Raw genomic sequence first — 26,435 nt, forward strand, 5'->3', positions numbered from 1 at the left:
GATAACATAACGAATATTCGTCTGACAAAGGTCAGTATGCAGCATTAAGTTTTCAGTGTATCACTTTTTTTTCTTTTTAAGGATATTTGGTTCCCAGTTTGGGGGTTCGCAGTATGCGGTACCCATGACACAGGAAGTGGCAGATCCTGGTTGTTACAATTGGGTGACAGTAATTTCTCAATGCCTTTTGACCTGGGTTTCTCACAATGACCATATCCCTGAATATTACCATGGCCTACTGTGGGAACCTTGGCCCAAGGTGGTCACAGTGTTGGTAATTCATAGCATAATACAATATCTAGAAAGAATCCAACATTGTCATTGATGAACATACACATTAATCTAGAGTGTTCAAGTATTTATCTAGTCTCTTGTTTCAAGAGCTTATTTGCACTTAAGTTTTCCTGTTTTTTTATGTTAATCTCATTTTACCTGTACATATAACACAAACGTATACAACAACAAGCACAGATAACATAAATCAACAGATGACATAAATCAAAAGTTACAAAACAATTTTTTAAAAGGTTTTAGAGATCCAGAACTTGTTGATATCAATGAGTTACAGATAATGAGTCCGAAAAAAGTCTCAACATTCAATGTATTACCCCTATTATCAAATGGGGTTAAGGGTACATTTCTGAAATCTTGTCTCTACCAAGACAATCAGCATTCCTTTCCTTTTGTCTTAGTTGGAGCTTTTCAGGTATCATAACCAAAATAATTGGTTGTACGTAGAGAAGGGTCACCTTTTTCTTCCCCAAAAAACGTACAATGAGTTTCAACCTCAATACGTGATGGGGTGTATGTAAACTTTGTTTGAGGTCATCATCGGGGCACTCTATTACTCATTCAGTCTGAACAGAATGGTATAGTTCCACGTATCGTATGTGAGGCCGTCTTTCGGCTGCCTCGGCAATAAATAAACTGAGGCTGAAGCTTTGATTTCTGCGATTGCTGACGCACTGAATACCGGACCATCGCCATAATCAGCCCTGGATTTATTTCTGAACCAGGAGCCTTTAACAAATAAACGATCCGAAATAAATAGGAGGCGCAGTAACAAAAATCAAAGCTACAGCCTCAGTTTTTTTTACGTCTGGGCAGCCGAGAGACAGCCTCACATACTATGCACAGGACTATATTTTTTATTTAGGGAAGGGGGGCCGCACTGCCCCTTTCCCCTAGCCAATTCCAGCTCCAGGTACCCAATCCCCTGGGACCCGGCCTACCTGTAATGGGTAGATGTACGGTCTCCCTGGCCTTTTTTTTATTTTTCGGAGTGGGGTGTCACGTGGCTCCCAACCCCACGTCAACTCAAAAGCTTCACCTAGATTGATCAGGTTCATTGTGTGAGTTGTTGTCCCAGACCCTAGCAGCAACCCAGAGCTTCTGAGCCCTTGTTTGGTAGTGTGGATTACCTTCCTATATCAGGAAACCCCTTTGGAAGTAAGTGTGAAAGTGTTACATTGCAGGCAAAATGAACTCTTGACTTTGTCCCGGTCACCTTTGAGCGACATTTGCTTCTAAGAGCTAGTTTTACTTTTACTTTTAATCTTTAAAAATGTATATCCTCAGTTACCTTCATTGGATTTTGTCATTGTTGTGTTATATTAATCAGAATTTTTTTTCCTATTCTTATAAATTGTTGTGTGTTGTTTCTTGCCTATTTCATGTATTGGTATTTTTAAATTTTTTACACAGCTGTCCCCCAAGATAAGCTCAGAGCCAAACTATCAGGGGTTGCACAGGGATCAATTCATTGAGAACTTGACTGGACCTTATTTGTGATTGTGATGTTATTACTAAGTGTAGGAACCTACCTGTACCTACTAATAACCCATCGTCCAACGACGCAGTGCTTATTGGAAGCTAGCACCTGCATAAACCTATTAATGGACCATTTGAGTCTGAAGGTAACACCCTGAGTTGGAAGTGACAAGGACTCACAGCAAATTCCAGAAATGCCTGATGTAGTGGGTGGATCGGAATATGCAAGTAGGCATTCAGAAAGTCTACTGTTGTTAGAAAATCCAATGTTGATACTAGTGGATTTACCTGTTGCAATGTTGTCATTCTGAAATGGTTGGTTGGTCTTGACCCATCAATTAACTTTTCAAAGATTGATAACTGGTCTGTATTTGACAGACACTGTTTTGATCAGAAAAAAGGATGAAATAGGTACGTTCTCTCTTCGGAAGGGGAACTGATGTAATTGCCTTTTGGTCTAGTTGTGTCTGAATCGCAGTCTACAAAATGTCCCTTATACTGGCATTGTTGGAATGGCTGTTAGAATTCTTTCTGAGTCCGGCACAAGCGAGCTGAACACTAATAAATATCCTGTTCTCACCCACTGATCCATTATGTAACTTTGTCAGCTCTGGTAACTTTCAAGGATCGTTCTCCCACTGGATCTCCTTTTTCGAGAGGAAGATGAATTTCAGGAATGTAGTCTGGTTTGTCCAGATTGTTCAGCAGGATCCTGACCCTTAGAAAGCTTTCTGGGTTGAAATCTCTTTATAAGAGATGTTATAGTTTTTATAATCTTTTCTGGAATAATCTTTGTAATCTCTATTCCGGGATTTATATCCTTTAAATTAAGAACAGTAATAAGGAAGAGTGTGTTTTCTATCTATATAGGTTTTTGGAATTACCTCAACACCCAAATTCTCTCTAATATGCTTGGGAATGAGCCAAGTCTTCGTTTGCAATATTTTTACCTGAAGAAGTGGTCCGTGGAGCTTCAATAGCAGAGTCAGAGTTGGTCTCAGGAACATTGCACACATTTTACTATTTTCCTTAGGATTAGGTAAGGTTTTAATCACAGCCTCCTTCCTCATGGTTTGAACCTGCACAGTCATGAAAATAGTAGTATCATCTGGAGTCTTAGCGTGCGCTTGGCATCTACTGGACTGCTGGGCTTCATCCACAGAAGAGGGAGAGGGAGAGCTCATAGTTTTCTGAGTTCTCTTGACCTCAATGTTACAACGTAACAAATCCAATTAAATTAAAAGGATAAGCGTAATGGCCACGTAGAGCTCCTTACCTGCCTTCCTATTCCATGACAGTTACGCAACGGTTTTAAGATGTTCGAATAACTAGACATAAATTAGGGAACCAATCAGACACAGGGAATTGGATTTTAATTATTGCTTTATGGTGTTTTTAGACAATAATTTTAAACTTGATCGTCTTATGACATGTGGTTGTGCTTCTTAACTGTGATGTATTTTTTATGCCCTTTTACACATCAAAAGCAATGCAAATAAAGTTTTTTGACTGAATTTCCTTTCTTCCTTTCTGTGGAAGGCGACCCGCTGCCTCCTGCACAAATGACATCTCTCCTGCCACTCGGGACCCGGAAGGAGACTAGCGCACATGTGCAACCTCTCTCTCTTCGATGGAGGGGCTGCACGTTCAAGGCATTCCGAAGCAGCACACTGGGAATCTACCTACTTCTTGGCGACTACAGGCCACCCACTCCACACCGCAACCTGCGTAACTTAGGCAAATTCTCCTAATAACACTGAAGCCGCTACTCAGTTACGTCCCATAGAAAGTATATGTGTGCCCCGCTCCCCTGCTAAACTATACACAAGCTTCTCCTCCCAGGTATACACCCTTCCTCCCATCCCCCAAGGGGACAGGTGCCACCTAGGACTCCCCTGGGGGCGATCAAGGGCAAGCGGACCCGCCTTCAGAGGTAGGGGTGCCTGCTACCCGGTAACTTATCACCTACAGAGGAATACTGAGATACCTGGACCACACAATCTCACATCCATGGACATCAATGCTGTCTGGGATAATATGCAGACAAGCACAAACCCACAGGGCATCCAGCCCAACCCTGTCACATTTGCGCCTCCCCTTTTAGGCAGGTATCTTTTCCCCCACGCCCCCCCTTCCCAACCTCTTCCTCCTATCCTCTATCCTCTCTCGTTAATATGATATGCATATCATCCATGTTATTATTGTATATGGTTATTGTATCTGATTTGAGGATGATTAATCTTTATGTTGTATATCCTCATTGCTCCTTAATAAAGAATTGCAACACAAAAAAAAGTATGTGTGTGAATGAGGGACAGCGAAAACGGAATGTTGGGAGGGAGAGCGGGGGTTGTGAGTGTAGATAGGGTTATATTTTTAGAATGTGTGTCTAGGGGCCATCTCTGTTCAGTGCATCCCCTTTGATCTTAACTTAATTTTAAACACCAGGTCAGTACAAAAATAGCCATTTTTGTTCCCTTTGACCTTATGAAGAAAGTAGTTATCACACTGGTCTTATCTAGACTAGATTATTGTACTAGCTTATATCAAAACCTACTGAAGGGATCCTTAAATAGATTGCAAATTTTACAAAATGTGCCAGCCCCATGCTCTGGAATGACCCCAGATCTTAATTGGCATCCAGAGCTATAAGCAGGCTCCATTTGCTGCCTGTGAGAAACGCATAGGGCCTCATTTACAAGAATGTGCTGCAGCAGGGCAAAGCAAGCCCTGTGGCTGCGCATGCTGCGGCACTTTCAAAGCACAGGGATGCGTCATATCTACAAGGATATGATGCATCCCTTTGCTCTCCTCCGCGCTAGGGTACAATTTTCTTCCATGCGCCATGCACCGACGCAGGCCCCCTTGTCTGCATCATGGGGATGATTGTTTATGTTTAGGAAGGTTTCCCTTCCTGCACATAAACAAACTGAAATGGCATTTTTCAACTTTGATGTGTGCTGCATAGGCACACATAGAACTTGTAAAATGTCATTTTTTAAATGATTGTTTACGTATAGAAAGGGACACCTTTCTGCACATAAACAATGACCAGAGGTGATTTCTTCATTCTATGTGTGCTGCAGCAGACATAGAAAGAGGAAAACAACTAGGAGAAATGAATACATTTCTCCTCGTTGCGCCTCCCTATGGCTCGCAGGGGAGGCGTAACATTCAGATGCATTTCCAGGCTTATGATTTCTCGTAAATCTTGAAATGTGTAAGGTTTCATGGGTGTTGCGTGGGAACAACCACAGCAACTCCCATGGAACACACCTTTCACGCAAAGTGGGCCTGTAGAGGGTCTGTATTTACAAGGACAGGAAAAGCCACGCAGGGCGGCTTTTCCTGTCCTTGTAAGGTGGCTTTTCCTGCCTTGTAAATATGGGGCAGCAAAATGTGCCGCCGGTGCGTCACAAAAAGTGACGCACTGTCAGCGCAAGGGGCTTGTAAATAAGCATCATAGTTTTTAAAGCTCTGTGTATAGCCTTCAAGGCTCTTCATGAACAAGGCCGTAGCTTCTTGAAGAAGATACTGACATGATACACGCCAGCTTTGCCAGGAAAATGGTCCTTCCTCCTTTCAAGACCCCCTTCTAGGGGAGGTAGGTACATTGTCACTTTCTCTGCCATGAATTGGAACCGATTGCCCTAGGACCTTAAAACTAAGACTTTTCTCTTAGGTTGTAGGACATTTTAAAAAACCTGGCTATTTAAACAATAGAAGTTTTCTGAGCTCCTCTGATCTTGTCACTTTAGCGCCAAGATGCCCCCAGGTATACGTTGCGCTTATCAAGTTATTTCATTAATTCATCTTTGTCATCTGGAGGCTAGGGCAGATGGAACTAATGAGCGGAATGCGGTGTCTCGATCTGTGGGATGGATGGTGCTGTAGGTGACAATGAGACATGCAACGCAAGACAAAAGACTCGATTACGTAGGACCACCTCATGTTCCATCTAGAACCAGAGGAGCTGAAGAATAACGAAGTGGCATAAAAACATTGGAAGATCATACAGATCAGAACAATATCTGTCATTCTATAGCCACTCCGTTAAAGAACATAGGCCTTGATTTACTAAAGCTTTGGGCTGGAGCTAGCGTGACGCAAAGCAGCACAAAGTAGCTCTTAGTATTTAATACCCAGTGGAAAAGGTGTTTTGCACTGGAACGTTGCACTTTTCACAGAGAATAAACCATTGTGCACTGCTTTGTGATACTGGGATACATCAGTGCAAACACCCATAGTTTTTGAGGCAAAGATGCTGCAATCTACTTCAGTAGACAACCTGGACTTTGATACTAAACCTAATGCCTACTTTAAGCGGCACAAGCAAAGAGGAATCATTTTGATTGTCAAAAAGAATCGACGCACAGCACACATCCTATGTTTGGGAACCATCTGCGCTTGTCTACACATGCGACTTTGTACTGGTAGGGAATGCTTTCATTACAATCTTGACATAGCAAACTCAGGGGCATATTTACAAGGGCTTTATCTACGCTTTTTTGGCTTAAAAAGCCAAAAAAGTGGAGCTAAAACTATCACTCTATTTACAAGAGGGTGCTAACATGCATAATCGCATGTTAGCACCCTTTTACTTAACGCCTCCCTTTGCATCTCTAATGAGATGCAAAGTGGGCATCACTGGACGTACCCCAGATGGACAACTTTGTAAATATTGCTGATGTTCACATTGTGATATTTACAAGGCTGCCCCAGCATTTTAGCACACGTTAGTTTTTGGAGAGAACCGCTGTTTTCTCCAAAAACTAACATCTGCTAAAATGCAGACTTGCATATCCCTAGCCTTGGGGTGGATTATGCTGATACGACCCTGTGGGTCATATCAGCAAGGTTATCGCTGTTTTGCAGGGAACACTGCTAGAAAACCAGCGATGTTCCCTGCAAAAGGGCGATAACCTTGCTATCTCTGGAATTTTTAACGCCCTGGAGTAACGCGTTGTTAATAACGCGCTACCAAGGCGATACATTCCAGAGATAGCCTGCGATAATATATTTATCACAAAGCACGGCCAGCGATAATTATCGCTGGCCGTTGTTAATATGCCCCTCACTTCTATAAAATGGTGCGAGGTCGTGCGTTGCACAAGTGTACTTTGAGCGCTAGTGCCAGGCATGAAACCAGCTGCAGGCAGATATCTGTGAATATCATGTTACCCTGTATCTTCCCCATTGCATAAGTCAGTATGGCATGGCAACGGTGGATATAGTGCTGGTATGTGCGAAGAATTAGTAAATCTATGTCACACTTTCTCCTCTGCCAGTTGCACGATGAGTGCACAGTACTTGCATTGGTACATCACCAGATATAAAATGTACAAATACTTTGTTTTGCCACTTGATCAGTTTGCTCCATTGACCATTGCCTAAAGACACCAGGGCACCAGGGGTAGTTTTCAACTTCTCTTACATACAGGAACCTAAGAATGCAGCTAACCAGGGAGAGAGTGGCAAAACCAATGCCTTCTAGATCTCACCTGTATATTCCTGAACCAACTCAAGGACGCCTATGTGGTACTCTACATATGCGGGTCAATGCCTGGGGAACCACTTCTGGTCCATAGGAGCTCAAGGTCTGCAAGTGGCAAGAGTAGTGTTTATTAGTCTGTGTGAACAGTGGAAGGAAGTCCAGATATCTTCTTGCAGTTTTTGGTTTGAAAAAGTTGCACAATTTAGACCCACAGGGTGGTTGACTCACCTGTTAGAAAAAGTCCCAAACTTCCTTCAACGAACGCAGGCTGGTAGCACACTGGAAGCGTGGTGCGGGATGGCAGAACACTGGAGGTACACGCAATATTATCAAATATTGTTATTACACCGGTGTGACACTGGTTGTCTGGTGTAGGCTGGTAACAAACAGATTAGACCTTGTGACCTAAAGGATGAACAATCACCTAAAAACATGTGCACCTGGTGTGTGTCAACTTGTATGAACTGGTGGAAATTGCCATCACAAATAAATGAGTAATATGTGCCCATCCCTTAATGAACACACTTGGAAAAACTGGTTTAAAAACTATTTGTTCATGTGCTTGCATTTTTCCCTAAGCACAGAATACCAGGCAAGATCTTTTCAATACTTGGGGCCATCCTCGTTCATGGTAAAGAATGTTACAACTTTCTTTCCATAATGGCAAAAACTTTCTTACAATAGACTGATTGCCCTTTAACCCCTGAGCATGGTAATCAGTCACCATTCAGGTTCATCATTAATTCCTATTCTTCAAGCATCAACATTGTTATACAGACATGTGGCAGATGGTAGCCATGGAGTAAATGCTCTGGTGCTGGGCATTGGGACGCCAGAAAAAGCATGTCATAAGACCTTTTGCATATATTGTGATCAATATTCATGTTACAAATGCTAATGGCCACAGCTGTCAGGAAACGCAATTGCTTGGTTTTGAATTTCGAGCATTAATTGAACGATAAAGAGAGGTCTGCAGAAAATGAATAACTGTCTTTCCTCATGCAGTCTTTTCTTTTATGTATGTAAGTGTGTGTGTAGCTATATATATATTCACTTAAAAAACCATAGGTTTCACACACGTTATAGTTAGGAATTAGCATTTAAAAAACATTGCAAATTCACTTAAAAAACCATAGGTTTCACACATGTTATAGTTAGGTGGATATTTCACTCGTAAAAAACCAATGAAATTCCACCGTTATATTTAGTTCAGATGACTATAAATCGCGCGCCCGCAATCCAGTGCTCATGACGTCACATATTTCATCACTCATGACATGGTCAGTGGCATCACTCATGACATCACTGATGACATCATCCTTGTGATAGAGTGGCGGTCGCGCAAGAGTTTTTAAGAATGCGGCGTAATTGCTCAGAAGATTGTGAATTCCAGAAACATAGTCAACAGGCTGAAGCACGATTCCTCAAACGAAAATACCCGAAAAATGTGGTAAGAAAAAGTCTGAATAGAGTATCGACATTAAATCGAACAGACATTCTACAGCCACAATCAACATCAAAGGAGAAAGAAGGAATGATCATAAGACTGATAACCACACAAAGTGCAGAAAATAACAAACTATCAGCAATAATTAAGAAACATTGGGGAATCCTTCAACTGGATCAGACATTATCTAAAATCATCGGTGACCACCCGAACATCACTTATCGATGAGCAACTAACATAAGTGACAAAATCATACATAGCCACTTCCAAGAGGCCCCAATCACTACCTGGCTCCAAAGAACAGGCTTCTGGCCTTGCAAGCAATGCAAAGTTTGCAAAATTGCAATACCAATGAAATCCGTAGACATGGGGAAAAACAAAACTTGGCAAATAAAATAACATTTAACATGCAAAAGCACCCATGTGATCTACATGATAGAATGCCCCTGTAGAAAACGGTACATCGGGAGCACAATCTTTGAAGCAAGAAAGAGAATCCTGGAGCACACCCGAGCAACAACCCATAAAGATTCAACGAATGCCATAGCAAAACATGTCTCAACAGCATGATGGCAAATGGGAGTCATTAAAATTCTGGGCTCTAGAACAAATACCACAATTGGAAAGAGGCGGAGACAGAATAAAAACCCTAAGACAGAAAGAATCCCGCCACATCATTGCGTTCAGAACCCTTGACCCCAGAGGTTTGAATCAAAATGAGGAACTACATGTACATCTATAACCACACTTGATAATAACAATTCATTGACAACCTCATTAAAACTGTAAATGAATCACTGACCAACAGGATCAACAGTTGCTAATTATAACTCACCGGAGAGGATAAATGCAGTTTAGAGCAACAGCCTACCAGAAAAATGAAATGACTGATGAAGAAAAGTCAAAAAAGGAACTGTGAATATCAAGATAGCTCACCAGAGAGCATGAATGGACTAATTGATTTCCAATCCTTTGGTTTCGCGACAATTGAAAAATTGTAAAATTGAGAAATTGATAAACACTATCTATCACCAGGACTTCTTCAAAGATCCTCTTTAAACACTAATTAAGAGCACTTAATAACAAAAAAACAGAAAAAAGAAAAAATGTACACTTGCATTCACTTGCACACTACAAATACCACAATGCACCACTGGACAAATGATAGCTGTGTGCAAAATATGTGGAAATAAAAGAAGTCACAGTGAGGCAGACAACATCCCGTGATCAAGCCTCAGGTGGAGGTGAAACGCGTTGGGTGAAGCAGCGCTTTTGCTAATAAAGCGCCTTTGAATTTAAAACACACGAGTGAGTGCATTTCTATACTACGAAGGGTGCTGTCGCCTGGCAGCGCCTTTGTTCCTTTTCAAATATATTTATATATATATATATATATATTCACTGAAAAAATCCAAAGATTACAGGGATGTTATAGTTAGTCTAAGATTTCACACGCACAAAACCGTAGAAATTCAGCAGTTAGAGTTACCTGAGCTAACTATAACACTAATTATGACCTCACATATTACATCACTCATGATGTGGTCAGAGACTTCACTAATTGCATCTCAAATGACATCACTGATGACATCCTCCAGTGATTGTGAGTGGTTTTTAAAAGTTTATAAGTATTAAACATATATACTAAGCTACTACATATGTTAAATTAGAACACTTTGTGTACTACTATTTACTGATGATATTTCTAACATATATTATGTGAGTGGCAGTGTGTCTGTCGGTATCCATCTGTGAGTGGTTATCTGAGTGGCTGTATGGGTATGTGAGTGGGTTTTGAGTGGTTGTATGAGTTAATTAGTGGATGTGTGAGTAGTTGTATGGGTGAGTGTGTGGCTGTGTGAGTGTCTGTAATGGTGAGTGAGTGGCCTTGTGAGTGGCTGTATGGGTAAGTGAGTGGGTGTGTCGGTGGCTGTATGGGAGAGTGAGTGGTTGGGTGAGTGGCTGTGTGGTAATTTAGCAGTTGTGTGAGTGGCTGTATGGGTGAGTGAGAGGCTGTGTGAGTGGCTGTATGGGTGTATGAGAGGGTGCACAAGTGGCTGTATGGGTTAATAAGTAGATGTGTGAGTAGTTGTATGTGTGAGTGAGTGGCAGTGTGAGTGGCTGTATTGGTGAGTGAGTGGGTGTGTGAATAGCTATATGGATACAGGAGAGACTGTGAGTGGCTGCATGGGTGTGTGAGTGGGTGTTTGAGTGGGCATATGAGTGGCTGTGTGATTGCCTGTGTGTGAGATGCTGGACTGGTATATGAAGTCCACTAATGTAAGTGGGCACCCTGCACCAGTCCTGACAACCCTTATGGTGATTTAAGAGGTCTTACACAACCAAGCCTTACGGCATGGTCCAGAAGGAGTGTAAAGCAGCTTGTGTCACCAGAATGCAATCTTATAGTATAGATTAAGTGAGAAAGAACCACATAAGGTATTTATAAAAATATGTATTTATTATAAATTACTCTCTAACACTTTTAGATATCTCCTACCCAGAGATAAACACAATGCACACTATACTTTGCAAAAAAATACAGTAAATAGCAGAGAATACACTGTAGACCCCAGGGGGGGACCAAACCATATACTAAGAAAGCGGTATAAGAACCACGACTCGAGTCAAGACAATGTCAAGAGGACGTAGACGTGATAGGGAGCCAAGGAAACACCCAAGGTGAGTATATAGGGACCCCACAAAGAGCAAGTGCAGTGTGAGAACACAATTGCGTGCTCCGTATAAATCAACATGTAAGTCGCGGTTGGAATTTTAAAGATTAAGGACCCTTCCCAGTGGGCCCTGAAGAAACCCAGTGGAGGACCGAAGGTTGGAGAGCCACCCTTCCCGTGGATACCCTAGTACTCACGTTACCTACACCAGGGAAGCCAGGTGCATAGGTGTGAAGTGCTGACGGAAACTGCCATCGAACCCAATGGAGAACTTCAGGAAAGTGCCGCAGCTGAAAAAGGAGAAAGTGCCTGGTGGAATCCAAAGGTGGATTCTAGTTATGAGGTACCTGCAAGCAGCAGGGACAGAGTCTATGTCACTCAGCAGTAACCATGAGATCTGGAATATGAATGCCCACCAACGTCGACTGCTGCAGGAGAGTTGACAAGGACCTTGACTCTGCAGCTGTGAGGACCAGGTGATGCTGAGAAATGCCAGGAGACGTGCACGAGCTGTCCCACGTGAGATGACGAATGCTGTGGGGTCAGTGTCCGGCAGGAGCACCATCAAGCCTTGGCAAGTGCATTTCACAAAGTAGTCGACAAAGGAGCAATGTCAGGACCAGCAAGGTCCAGGGGACTCACCAAAAACAGGGGAGCCAGTGCAGGCCCTGAGCAATCAGGGGAGCCCAAAAGAAGCAAATGCAACCCTCAAATGGACCCACAGGCCGGACACACTGGATTCACGAGAGGACCTCAAGCAGCTCCCCAAAAGATGCAGGCCACGATGCAGTATGGCCAAATATTCTTGTCACTGGAGGTGCTCGAGGTTAGGGCTACTTAGCACCCAAATATCGTCTTGGTAGGAAGCCCACAAGCCTTTGAAACTCCAAGTTGATGCAGTGCACAGGTGTTCAGTTATTGCAGCCCCCACAAGGGATACTGGCCTCAAACTTGGTAAGAGGGCAGAGCGAATGCAGTGACTCCTTCACTTCAACTGAGATTCCTTCAGGTGTCTTTGATGCCCACAGGCCTTGGAAGGTTCCTGTATGGTGCACAGTCACAGACGATGCAGCAGACTGGAAGGGAGACGAAGTCGAGCTCAAACTAAGTCCAGCGAAGTCCAGAGTGCCCAGACGGTAGAAGAAGAAGTGGTGTCTGATCTGAATCTTACCCCACGACGAATCTAGGGATCCACCCACAGGTGAGCCCTTAAGTACCCTTAGGAAAGGGTTAGGACAATTCAGAGGACCCTCCCAGGCAAGGGTCTGGACAGGAGGAGGGTATTCCCATGTCCTTTGTCCAGTTTCGCACCAGAGCGGGAGCCAATTTCTTCCCAGAACTGGTTTCAACTGTACTATGCATGGGGACACCAGATGTGCCACTAATACAGACAGAGTGGTGCTGGCAAGCGCACCTACACGGCCCCAAGACACTAAATCCTGTTTGGGAGGTGGTCACACCTCCCTGTGACAGGATACCTATTGTTCTGCCTTCCCCTGCTTGAGCTTGGCACAGCAGCAGGAGGGAAGAAGCGTGTCTGTGGTCGCCAGCAGCAATTTTGTGCTGTCTGGGTTTAAAAGGCTGGTACCAGGAACACTGAGAGCCTAACAGAGGGCTCTTCCAATGTTTGGACTCATATCTCCCACACCGTTTTATCTACATATCCATAACTTCACTAAACTAGTGCACACATTGCAAAGGCTGCTTTTTATTATACATAATAGACATCCAGATGGATTGGTAGAGGAGGCCCTTCCGATGATACTGAAGGTCCCTGCATGCTGATAAATCACCATGCACCGGTCTGTCATTCCGTGAGGGGTGTCCAACTCGAGACCAAGACGGGGTCATTCACTCTCTCCTATCAGGTAATGGGGTTGGATCATCCCTTGGGGGTAGTCTTGGCTCTACACCGATACACACTCTAGTTACGTTCAGAATAGGGTCCGCATCATAGGAGTATGTTAGATTGCCATATTGCATTTATGCCTGCATATATTCATTCCTTCAGCACCATGGTAGAAATGTATCTACTGTTCACTCTTTTGGTGCTTGTAATCTCGTTTATTTGCTTCTGTCTCCTAATCATTGTAGCACATGTATTTCATGCAAGAATATTGTTGGTTCAATAAATATATTGAAAACATACCACTGTGTTTTCTATATACTTCTGTGAGAGAAGGTAAGCACGAGTGACTGAGTGAAATATTCTGTTCTGTTTCCACTATCCCTGAGTGATCAGGGTTGTCATGTTCATTGGTTGCCAGAGTCCATTTGCTCTCTGGTAAGGTTAGGGGGGCTTATGGTGACACTGTAAGCTAGCCGGTCTATATGCCAACATATCATATCATGCAACTTTTCACAGATCCTTCGTATTAGCAGGAACTACAGGAACTATGAGGGATAATAAGGGGTTAGTTTACCTAGCCGAATCGGATTGTGAAATATCAGACTGGGCATCTGAACGGGACCTCTTAGAGCAGCTAGGAATGGAAACTCATGGGACCACGGGGAGCACATTTAAACCCAAGTCCAAATGCAACCTAATAACACTGCATGATGGTATAGATACCTTTCAAGAAGTAGTGACGCAGGAACTCATGCAGATTTGGAAGAGCAATGAGAGCAAACATGCACACAACTTGACCAGTGGGCAGATAAAGTCACTGGGCACCCAGTACAGGGACCAGAGCTTCATTATCAAACCTTCAAACAAGGGGGAAAATGTTGTCCTATAGGACAAAGACAAATCAGACAGGAGACTAATAGCTTATGGCCTCTGGTCACTATGAGGTAACCACACTGGAGGCATACAAACAGACCATTACTAGGTATCACAACCTACTCCACGAATGGAAAGATAGGGGTCCACTGGATGTAGAATAATTGTTTTACACAATAAGAAACCCATTGCCCAGTGTTTCTCATGTTTCCCAACATGCACAAGGGTACAGTCAACCCCATGGACAGACAAATATTATCAGCCAATAACAGCATGCTGGAACACACATCTATGTACTTAGATTCATTCCTATTCCCATATGATCTGTCCCGCCGTTCCTATTGAAGGGTTTGCACCGATTTTGTGATGAGTAAGCTGGGGGCTCCCCTGGTAATCCAACAACTGGCTAGTTACCATTGACGCCATACCCCTGTACACCTGTATCATACAAGATTTAGGGATCAAAGAATGCAAAATATTTTGGGGGGATGATTCAATTTATCTATATGAGCATTCTATGTTGTTGATTGACATGCTTGAAATTTGCTTGAAGAATAACTTCTTCATCTTTGAACAATGGTGGTACAGGCAGCTGATCGGTATCGCAATGGGCATCTGCTTTGCATCAGGGTATGCCAAGATATTTATGGGCTAGTGGGAGGAACGGCATGTATTGATTGATGAAAATAAGCACATGACCAAACACATAGGGCCAGATGTACGACCGTTTTTGCATGTGCAAACGGGTTTGCAAACCCGTTTGCGCATGCAAAAACAGCATGGGCCATCTACAAAGCCTATTTAGCGAGTCACAATTTATTTGCGACTCACTAAATAGGTTTTGCAACTCGCTATTAGGAAGGGGCGTTCCCTTCCTAATAGCGAGCCCCAGCCCATGTATGAATGTTTTGCGACTGCAATTGCGGTTGCAAAACACTCGCAAATGCATTTGCAAAAGGAAAGGGGTCCACAGGGGACCCCTTCCCCTTTGCAAATGCAGGGGAAAATATCCCATTTTCCTTTAAGGAAAACGGGCAGCATTAAAAAAAATGTCTCCTTTATTATTATTTTTTTACTAAAAATGACATAGTACAGTCACCAAATAATATAATAGCTTGTGTTAGTTTCCTTTTTGTTTTTTTTATAACAACTCGAACCCTCTGCCCCCCCCCTCAACCCAACCCCTCATAGCAGACCCATTAGGAAGGTAATACACAACATTACCCTGTCAGTGGTGTCCTACAGTGCAGCATCAGTTAACATGCTTTCATTAAGTTTCAATAACATGTTTATGTACACAAAAATACAACATATCAGGGTGGGTAATCAAGTATATTGTGAACAGTCACCCAAAATCTTTAGGCCTAGAGGCTTCTGGTAGTTCCTCTGCATAAACGTTCAGCTGTTCCTTACAAAAAACAAGGGGGCATATAATCAAGAAACGGCGTTAAAATTATCACCGCTTTAGCGGCAGAAAACTGCCGCTAAAGCGGCGATAATGGGCTTGATAATATGCCGCAGAGAATTCCCATAGAAGCCCATGTTCTGGTGTCAACATGGGCTTCTATTGGAATTCTCTGCGGCATATTATCAAGCCAATTATCGCCGCTTTAGCGGCAGTTTTCTGCCACTAACGCGGCGATAATTTTAACGACGTGCTTAATAATGTGCCCCAAGATCTTTGGCCCATTTAGTCAATGTTGGAGAAGCTCTAGTGTTCCAGCGCATGGCTGCAGCTCGCTTTGCAAATATAGTGGCAATGACAACTATACGCCAGTTGCACGGTTTAGGGGGCATATCAACAAAAACCGGCGATAATTATCTCTAAGCGCACTTAGCGCTAGGATAATTATCGCTGGCTAGCGTGAATTTTTATCGCTGAGATAACGTGCTATTAGCAATGCTTATCTCAATAGCGATAAAAATTCTCACGCTAACAGGCTAACGTGAGATTATCGCTGGAAACCCTTGTTGATAGGGACAGGCAAACTTAGCCATGATATCCTCCTTCCATAGGATATCATGGCTAAGTCAGAAAAATACCAGACGTAAAAAAGCAGCGTTAACCGCGGTTAGCGCTGCTTTTTTTGTTTTTAACAGGGTTAGCGACATTCTTGATAATAGGAGAAATGTCGCTTAGAGACATTTCTCCTATTATTTTACTCTGGAACGCCCCCTTTGCATCTCATTAGAGATGCAAGGGGAAGCGTAGAGTAAAAGGGTGCTAACATGCAAATTTGCATGTTAGCACCCTGTTGTTGATAGGGCGCTAGTTTTATCTCTGCTTTTTTGGCTTTTAAAGCCAAAAAAGCAGAGATAAAGCCCTTGTTGATATGCCCCATAGTCCCGTGAGATATCCCAGTAGGCAGATCTCCGGTGTGCAATTAACTATTTCTGATACCATTTCAGTTAGTATCTGTACTACTTTCTTCCAAAACTGCGCTATTGCTTCACACTCCCACACTAGGGGGCTTATTTACAAGCCCCTTGCGCCACTTTTGCGTCACTTTTCCCATGTTAAAAGTGACGCAAAAGTGGCGCAAGGGGCTTGTAAATCTGCCCCCAGATGTATAAAATCCACCCCATCCTGCCCAAAACATGAACATCTGGCATCCTCTCGTAGCCCAAACTTCCTCAATTGTGCACAAGTATAGTAGACTTGGTGCAGATATTTGAAATGAATAATACATAAATTACAGTTAGCAGTCAAATTCCCAGTCAATTTACAGCAGACTTCCCAATTCTACCGAGGCATGGGGGAAGCAAGCACTGAGTTCCATTTATCTAATGCCGATGACACAGGGCAATCATTCTCACGTTGAGATGCATTATACATGTTAGTTATTCACCCCATACTTTTGCTTACGTTCAATAAGGCCTGTAACGTCTTCAGCCCAGTTGGTTCCTGCGGGAAATCGGGGCTTAATGAGCGCACCGCTGCACGCAGCCTGTCATATATAAACCCATGCATTACTTTGTTTGGTTCAACTGCTTGAAAATCATTTAGCGTTATAAACGTGCCGTTTATGTACATGTCCCCTAGCTTGACAATCCCCACTTTCTGTAGTATCTCCTGTGCCCCGCGCTCTCGCGCCACCGAGATTCCCGGGTGGCCCTCAATGTGCAGACCTGACGCCTTCATGAGATTCTTCCAGCACGTACAGCGAGCGCATTCCACGCCCAGACAGTACAATCAACTGGATTGATTTCCTTCCTATGACCTGCCTTGCAGGGATATAATATTCTAGCCATCAACAGTGCAGGATGTACCGTGTCCACCTCTACCACCAAATGTGGCAAATATTTTTGGGGAAAAATCCTGTAATGCACAAACTGTGCCTGAGCACATAAGTAATATAAACGTATATCAGGTGCCTTGAGCCCCCCCTTTCGAATGGTAGGGCCAGCGTGCTCCAGCTGCATCCCCGTTTCTTACCAGCCCACACCAATGACAGCAGACAGAACTGCGGTGTTATTAGAAATGCTATGTTACGTTTTATTGGGACGTTAATAAATAAGTAGAGTAGCTTAGCCAGAAGCGTCATTTTTACCACGGCTATTCTGTCCGCCAAGGACAGCGGTAAGCACGTCCAGTGTGATGTTTTCTCCGTAATGTCTGTCACCGCCTTCCCATATCCTTATCCCACGATAATGGATAGTCCATCTGAATGTAGCATGCTGTCTGTTAACAGGAGGATTGTAGATTTCGCCCAATTGATTGCCAACCCCGATTGCCGTTCAAACATAACATACTCGCGCAGCAGGGTCTCCAAGTGAGTAGCCGGGTCTTGCACTTATAGTAACATGTTGTCCACATAGAGTGAGATGACCAGTGGGTGCTGTCTGAACCCTAATGCGGCAATTGCATGTTTCTGACAGATTTTACAAGCCAAAGTTTCTAATGCCAGTGCAAATAACATCGCCCACAGTGGGCATCCCTGTTGTGTGCCTCTACAGACTGGGATTGCCTCAGTTACCCAGCCATTCACTCGCAGCCTAGCACGTAGGTTGACGTATAACAGCCTTATCCACTTCAGGAAGAATGGTGGCATTCCCATTCTTTGCAGCACTACAAACATATACCCCCATTGTAATGAGACGAAAGCTTTGGTGGCACCCAACAATACGGCCACTGCTTGGGTATCAGGGTCCAGGTGGTGCATTACCGCTAATATAGTGCGGAGATTATGTACTGTCAAACGTTTGGGGAGGAACTGGTCAGGGAGAACCAGTTTAGGGATCAGTGGCTGCAGCCAACATGCTATTATTTTTTCTAAGATTTTGGTATCTATATTTATGAGTGACAGCAGTCTATATGAGTTGAATTTGTTAGCCACTTTAATAGGCTTTAAAAGTGTGACCAACAGGGCTTCCCTGAGAGATGGGGGCAGTACTCCTGCCTCATACGCTTCAGCATACACCTTTAATAACTGCGGAGCAAGCTCTTCACGGTAAGCCTTGTAGAATTCACTGTGCAACCCATCTATTACGACCATCTTACATGGGAGCAATGCCATTATAGCTGCCGTTACATCCTCCACATCAAAAGGTTGGGTCAGATACTCACGCTGCCCATTCCATAACCACCCCAAGGTGATATCTCCCAGATAATTCACAATCTAGTCCTCCGGAGCCGTTTGCTTGAACTCATACAACTTAGTATAATAGTCAATGAAAACTTTACTTATTTCAGGGGTAGAGTGCTGGACAACCTCACCTTCATCTAGCAATGCAGTGATGTATTCCTGCCTCCTAGGTAATGCTAATTTATGTGCCAGTGAAAGGCTAGACCTACCTCCCTCACCATAGTATCTTGCCCTTGACCTCTGGGATTTATGCAATATCTCCTGTTCCGCTGTTTCATTGTATTTAGTGACAAGTTCCATTATGTTGGCCAAAATGTCAGCTCTGGGGTCCCTATCATAGTCACGTTCCAGCTTGCCAATTCTATCTGGTAGGACCTGCGTCCTATTTTGCAGGTCTTTTAACACTCCCGCTTGGGTGCCCATGCATTCACCCTTATGGTGACCTTGAACGCTTCCCATAGGGTATCTACACTTTCCACTGTGCCCTCAGTTTCTGAGAAAAAGTTATAAATTGCCTTCCTTACTTTGGCCTGAAAAACTATATCCGTCAGGGAAGATGGTTGCAGTCTCCACTTTAATGGGGGTCTGCTACATGTCTGCACCTTTAGTGTCAATAACACTGGGGCATGCTCAGACAATGTCCTAGCGAGGTGCTTAACTGAAATGGCCCAAGACGCCTCCTCTCTTGACATGAGCCAATAATCCTACCTGGACCATCATCCATGTAGTGTTGACATGAAAGTGCCCTACTTTACACCTGAATTCTGGGCACACCATACATCCACTAGCCCTTGTGCCTCAATTGATTCCCCCAATAACATTGCAGCTTGTTTTCCTCTTCCCTCTGCATTATTAGACCGGTCCATTCTAGAGTCTCGACATACATTTATATCTCCGCCCCATGTTACCACCGCTGGCGGGTAGTATGCAATGCGTCTCCACACATAATTAAAAAACGCAGGATCATCAATATTCTTTTTTTTTTTAGTTCAAAATGTTTTATTAGATTTTCCATAAGAATGAACAAATACAGACAATACAGAAAAAATTTATCACAAGCGAAAATACCTATATAAAATAAAACATTTCTAAAAGCAATTCTAAATACAATAGTTAAAGATGTATATATACTCAATTAGAAGGAGGGGAGATAAACTAAAAAGAAGGGCAGGGAGGGAGCCATGAAAAATTGCATTGTCAACTTATTAGAAAAAGGAGCTACATTCATCATATAAGGCGTTAAATAGAATGACTGTAAAACGGTGAATCAAGTATACATATACAATTATAAAGATAAGTATACATCTATGGGTAACCAAAACGAGTGAAACAAATTAGAATTGTGATTGATCCCTTTCAGGGATAATTGAGCACCTCTTCTTGTAAAAATGACCCATGACCACCAAGCATGAACCGATAAAGACGAAATATCCTTCCAGCAAAATGTAATGGACTTTAAAGCAGCTGATATTAGGAAGTTAAACAGTTTACCTTCTAATTCAGTTAAGTTATGCGTGAGATCAACAGCTTTACATATTAATATGTTGTAAGAAATAACATCATGAATATGAAATATTTGTTGAATAATATCCCAAACATCAGACCAAAATTTAAAAATTAATGGACATTCAAAAAGCATATGTCGTAGTGAACCAGGGAGTAATTTACAATGCCAACAAATGTTGTCTTGCATCAGCTTAGCACGAAATAAACGCACTGGGGTCCATAAACAATTAAATAAAATATAAGAATTGGTTTGGTAAAGTGAAACAGGCAGCCATCCTGAAATACTATTAAGCCAAACAGTCGTCCATGTATCGTTGGACAAAGAAAGGGAAAGCTCATCATTCCAAAATGTTGAAATAATATTTAGATTGTTTCCTATAGAATTAGATAATTTTTTATATAAAATAGAGACAGTATGTGATGACGTAGAGATAGTTCGAATATATAGTGCTAAATCTGCTTTAACATTAAATGGAATACCATGAGGGAAGGAGTCTAAAATTGAATTACATAACGATTCATATTTAATAAAATCAGATTGAGGTAAATTAAATTTCATTTGTAAAGCTTCAAAAGAAATAAAAACATTGTCAAAATAGATATCTTTAAGATAAAAGATACCAGCTTTAATCCAAGCATTCCAAAAAGTAACATTTCTATTCAATTTAATCACATTACTATACCACAATGACATATCTTCAGTATGAGTCATAGGGATCAAAAAGATTGAATCCAGGTCATTAAAAATGAGTTTAGTGGATTTAATAATAACCGATTTATGCACATATATTGACCTATTGGACATTGTTAGCAAGGTGGTCAATGGAAAAGGATCCACAAGAGACTGCTCTATATGAAACCATGTAGGTTGGTTCTTTAAAGAGGAAGGAGAAAACCATATGGAACTTTGTTTCAGTATAAATGCTTTGTGATATAGAAAAAAGTCAGGCAAACCAAATCCAGCATTGCATTTAGGTACTTTTAATTTTTTATAACCAATACGAGTTGATTTATTATTCCAGAGAAATTTGGAGAGAAGTCTATCAATGTTTTTATAGAATTGTAAAGGAAATTGAATAGGAATCATAGCAAGTGTATAAAAAATTTTAGGAGCAATAGTCATTTTGATGGAGTCCATTCTACCCCACCAAGAGAGGTGAAGTGAAGACCATTTAGACGTTTTATCTTTGATATAATTCAGAATAAAATTACTATTTAATGTTAATGTTGCTTTTACGGAGGACGCAAATAGAATCCCAAGATATTTTAATTTATCTTTTTGCCACACAATATCAGCCATGGGTAACATATCAGGAGTACAAAAAATGTTTAAAGGGAAGAATTCAGTTTTATTAATATTAAGTTTATAACCAGAAACCATGGAATATTTTGTAATAATTTCTAATAGGGCAGGCATTGAGGATAGAGGTTCACTAATAAATAACAGCACATCATCAGCATAGGCTAAAGCTTTGATATTAATCTCCTTAATCTGAATACCTTTGATATTAACACAATTTCTTATATGAGTAAGGAAAGGTTCAATTCCAATGAGAAATAAAAGTGGAGAGAGGGGACACCCTTGTCTTGTGCCTCTAAAAAGAGAAAACTGACTAGATACTTGACCATTAATAAATAAACGAGCAGTAGGGGCATAATACAGAGCAGAAATCATGCGTATAAACGAAGCACCAAAATTAAATGATAATAAGGTTTGAAATAAAAATTGCCAATGGATTTTGTCGAAAGCTTTCTCTGCATCTAAAGCCAAAATTCCTGCGGGGGAACTTAAAGTGGAACTCTGTTCAATAATGTGTAATAAGGTTCTTGTGTTATTTGTAGAATATCTATTCTTCATAAAACCAGATTGATCAAGATGTATAATAGAATCCAATATAGGGGACAGTCTAGAAGCAAGTATTTTAGCATACAATTTACAATCTTGATTAATTAAGGAAATAGGGCGATAATTTGAAACAAGAGTGGGGTCTTTATCTGGTTTAGGAAGTACAATAATTAAAGCATCAGTAAAGGAACCTGAGATCGTTCCTGAAGAACCAAACAAAGTAAAAAGTTGAAATAAATAAGGCAAAAGTTGGGACTGGAACTCTTTATAAAACTCAGCTGGGATACCATCTGGGCCAGGGGATTTATTTTTTTTTATGGATTTAATAGCAGCTAAAATTTCCTCAGTAGTAATGGGTAAATCTAGCCTAAGCCTGTCCGAGTGTGAGATTTTGGGCAAATCACATGTATCTAAAAAAGAGTCCAGTATGGAAGGATCATGAGGATCAGGCTTATTATATAAAGTAGAGTAAAAATCCAAAAATTCCTTAACAATATCATTATGAGATATTGCAATGTTACCATTAGGGCCATGAATTGAGGTAATTTGTGTTCTATCTTTTTTTATAAGTAAATAATTAGCTAAAAGCTTCCCAGATCTGTTGGCATTAAAACGGAACTTAGCCTTAGAATTAGAAATTTGGATGCCCGCTCTAGTACTAAGGATTGAGTTAAATTCATATCGAAGCTTTTGTAGCTTGACTTTAAATTGAGGATCATTTGATGAAATAAAAAGCCTTTCAAATTTCGCAATTTGTTTTTCCAAACACCTGATACGTGCGTTGAATGTTTTATTTCCATAGGCCATAATTGAAATAGTTACACCCCTAATGTAAGCTTTAAAGGCGTCCCATCTATTGACCATGGAAGTGGAACCTTCAGGATTGAGTAAAAAATAGTCCTGAATAGCATTTAAGATTTTAGGCTTATTATGTTCATTAAGAACAATTCCAGTATTCATACGCCATCTAGTTTGGTTTGCAAAAGTTGAAGTTAAATTCAGAACAAAAGAAATCAAGGCATGATCTGAGATATCAATATTACCAATCTTAGGAGTCTTAACAGATTGGACTAATTGTGTGGAGACTAAAAAATAATCAATTCTAGAATGCGAATTATGTGGATTAGAGAAAAATGTAAAACATTTTTCTGTGGGAAAGTGCAAACGCCAAATGTCAACTAACTTGGTGTTATGAATAAATGACTTAAAAGCATGAAAAACCTTAGGAGGGCGAAATTTAGTACTAGATATTCTATCCAATAATGGGTCAGCAATAACATTAAAGTCACCTCCAACAATTAAAGGAACTTTACCCAACTTTAGAACCTCGGTGGTAATATTAGACCAAAAAAGAGGGTCATCCGCAGTAGGACCATAAACATTGAGCAAAAATATGACTGAATCATGAATTTTAATTTTAGCTATAATAAATCTTCCATCTGCATCCGAAATTTTGCTTAAGACTTGGCAATGCAATTTTTTCGCAACAAAAATAGCCACCCCATTTTTTTTACCAATTGCAGGTGATGAAACAATAGTATCTACCCATTTCTTTTTCATATAATTTAAGATGTTGTCATCTATATGAGTCTCTTGAAGAAAACAAATATCTGCCTTACAACTACCTAAATAATCTAAGATTTTTGTACGCTTAACTGGATGACGTAAACCTTTAACATTTAGTGAAACAACTTTAATATTGTGGATATTAGCCATAATGAAGAGAGAAAGAAGAAAAAATCAAGAAGAGGAGAAAAAGAAAAGAAGGAGAACAATAATGAGAGAAAATAGTAGCTCCAGAACAAGTAAAAGGAGGTGAAAAAATTAAAAAAAAAAAAGGAGAAAACGACAAACAGGGTACAAAAATATCAAAGATGAGACGCACATACGCTCAACAAGCATGACCTAACCGTTGGAGCCCAATGTAGTAATGGTTCATTAACCTGTCAGAAAACAAAAAGGAAGTTAGCTATAATCAGGTATTAGAGTCATGAGTATCCATGGATTGCTGTGAACGTTGATCCAAAAACTGACGCAAGTCCTCAGGACGTTGAAAAGATTTTGACAGATTGTCTTTCCAGATACGCATTGTTGAAGGGTCAAAAAGACCATATTTGAATCCAAGACTTCGCAGTTGAGGCCGAAGAGTAGAAAATTCCTTGCGGATTGAGACTGTTTCCTTGGCAAAGTCTTGATGAATAAAATTTTTATTCCCATTGGCCATTAAGGAAGGAATCTCTCGTGCTGCCTTTCGAATCAAAACCAAATGATGATGTCTGAGGACTTTGAAAATCATTTGACGAGGTTTGGTATGTTGAGGATTGCGATGTGAAGGGATTCTATGGGCCTTGTCAATCTCAAATTTTTCTGGAAATTTAATTTGTAGAAGCCCAGGAATCAAATTTTCCAAATACAACCTACAGTTGCCACTCTCCACATCCTCTGGTAAATTAAAAATGCGTAAATTGTATTGTCTGTTACGATTTTCCATCTCTAGGAGCCGGGTAGACAAAGGAGATATTTTAGCTACAAGAGGAGTGAAAGTCTCAAGCTTAGCCTTATTATCGTGTATTTTAATTGCATTATCAGATATTTTCATTGACATACTCGCCATTTCCTTTCGAACATTTTTAATCTCTGAGGCAATAGCATCTGTGTTAACACGAAGCGCTTGAATTTCCTCCAAAATTAAGGATAATGAAGGTTCTGTTGACTCTACCGCCTTTGATTTAATTGGCGGAGGTGAAACCTGCTGCTTTCTTTTAGGATGAATATTTTTATTATCCATGTTGATTTGGTAGCAAAAGTAGGATAATAATAATAACAATAAAGTAAAATATAAAAATTGCAAAAATAACAGCAACAACGCAGAAAAAATGAAGGAAAAGAATACTGCAGCAGTAAGAATATCCTTATTAAAGCTGGTGCAGCAGCTATAACAGGCTATGGGAGTGGCTAGGCCCAAGCCAGGCCCTTTCCTGAATGCTTGCTCCGCCCCCTGACAGACAAAGCTGGGAATACCTGAAGGGAGAGCTGGAGGCAGAGGCTGGACACTGGAAAACGCCTCAAACAGCGCCCAAATTTAAAGAAAAGCTCAGCAATCGACAGGTAAGATGCTCAGCATTCAAGCGACCTCATTTGCGGTAAAAAACTGACAGGAATCGTCGTTTTTAACGAAAAACGGGCGAAAAAACGCCGGAGCTATCTACACGGCGGCCATCTTGTTTCGCGCGCTCGCGCGTCTCCCTGGATCATCAATATTCTGCCCATAGGTATTAACTAGGATAATCAACGTATCACCTAACTTACCCAGTGTCAGCAGAACACTCCCACTTCGGACTTGAGAAAGGTGTATGGAGTCCCTTTTTTAATCAAAAACAACGTGGCCCTGGAATATGAGAAGGAGGAGGCAACTCTCACTGTGGCCCAGCAGGTTCCTACCTTCAATTCATAGCGCTTTGTTAACTGCGTCTCCTGGAGACATGCAATCTGTACATCTTGTCTATCTAAATATGCTAATACATTCCTTTTTGGGGGGTTATTTAACCCCCATACATTCCAAGTTAGTAGCTTAATACCATCACACAGATCTTCCCAATCTCATATTTTGCACAGTACATTCCATAAGATATTCCAGTGTGACCAGAGCATACAAAAAGGTGCATTTCACATCAATCCCCCTGAGTCTGCCGTGTCCCACAACACCCCTGCAATCCCCCACCCACTTCAGCACCCCCAACTTGCTAAAGACAATCCGAACTAAGATAACTGAACAGCTAAACACCCAGTTAACCCATGAGATTCTTAGGGGTACTCCCTTAAGGGGCCACAAGAGTGCTCTCTGCCTCCCGTTGTACATGGGAGGTGGTCAATCTTATCCACTACCCGACAAGGCACCCACTCCCCTCCGATAAGGCATATAGGATAACATCATTATACAACTTACAGATCACATTCTCAACTAACTATAACGGCTGAATTTCTATGGTTTTGTACGAGTGAAATGTACAACTAACTATAACGTCCCTGAAACCTCTGGTTTTTTTCAGTGAATTTCAAAGGTTTTTTAAATGCTAATTTGTAACTATAAAGTCCCTGTAACCTATGTTTTTTTCAGTGAATTTCAAAGGTTTTTTAAATGCTAATTTCTAACTACAATGTCCCTATAACCTATAATGTTTTGTAAGTAAATTTTTAAAAAGACCTTTATACTTTTTATAGTGAAAACTAAATTAACAGTAGTCTTTTATAACTTATAATTATGGCTCCTGGTTTTATGGTATTTATTTTTGGGGCAATTCTGTCTGTATTTATCCATATTATTTTAAAGAATTGTATCTGTATTTACCCATGTATATTTTGGGTTTTGTGTAAAAATGAATCTGAAAT

The sequence above is a fragment of the Triturus cristatus genome, chromosome 2_2, assembly GCF_964204655.1.
Source record: "Triturus cristatus chromosome 2_2, aTriCri1.1, whole genome shotgun sequence".
Classification (NCBI taxonomy): Eukaryota; Metazoa; Chordata; class Amphibia; order Caudata; family Salamandridae; genus Triturus; species Triturus cristatus.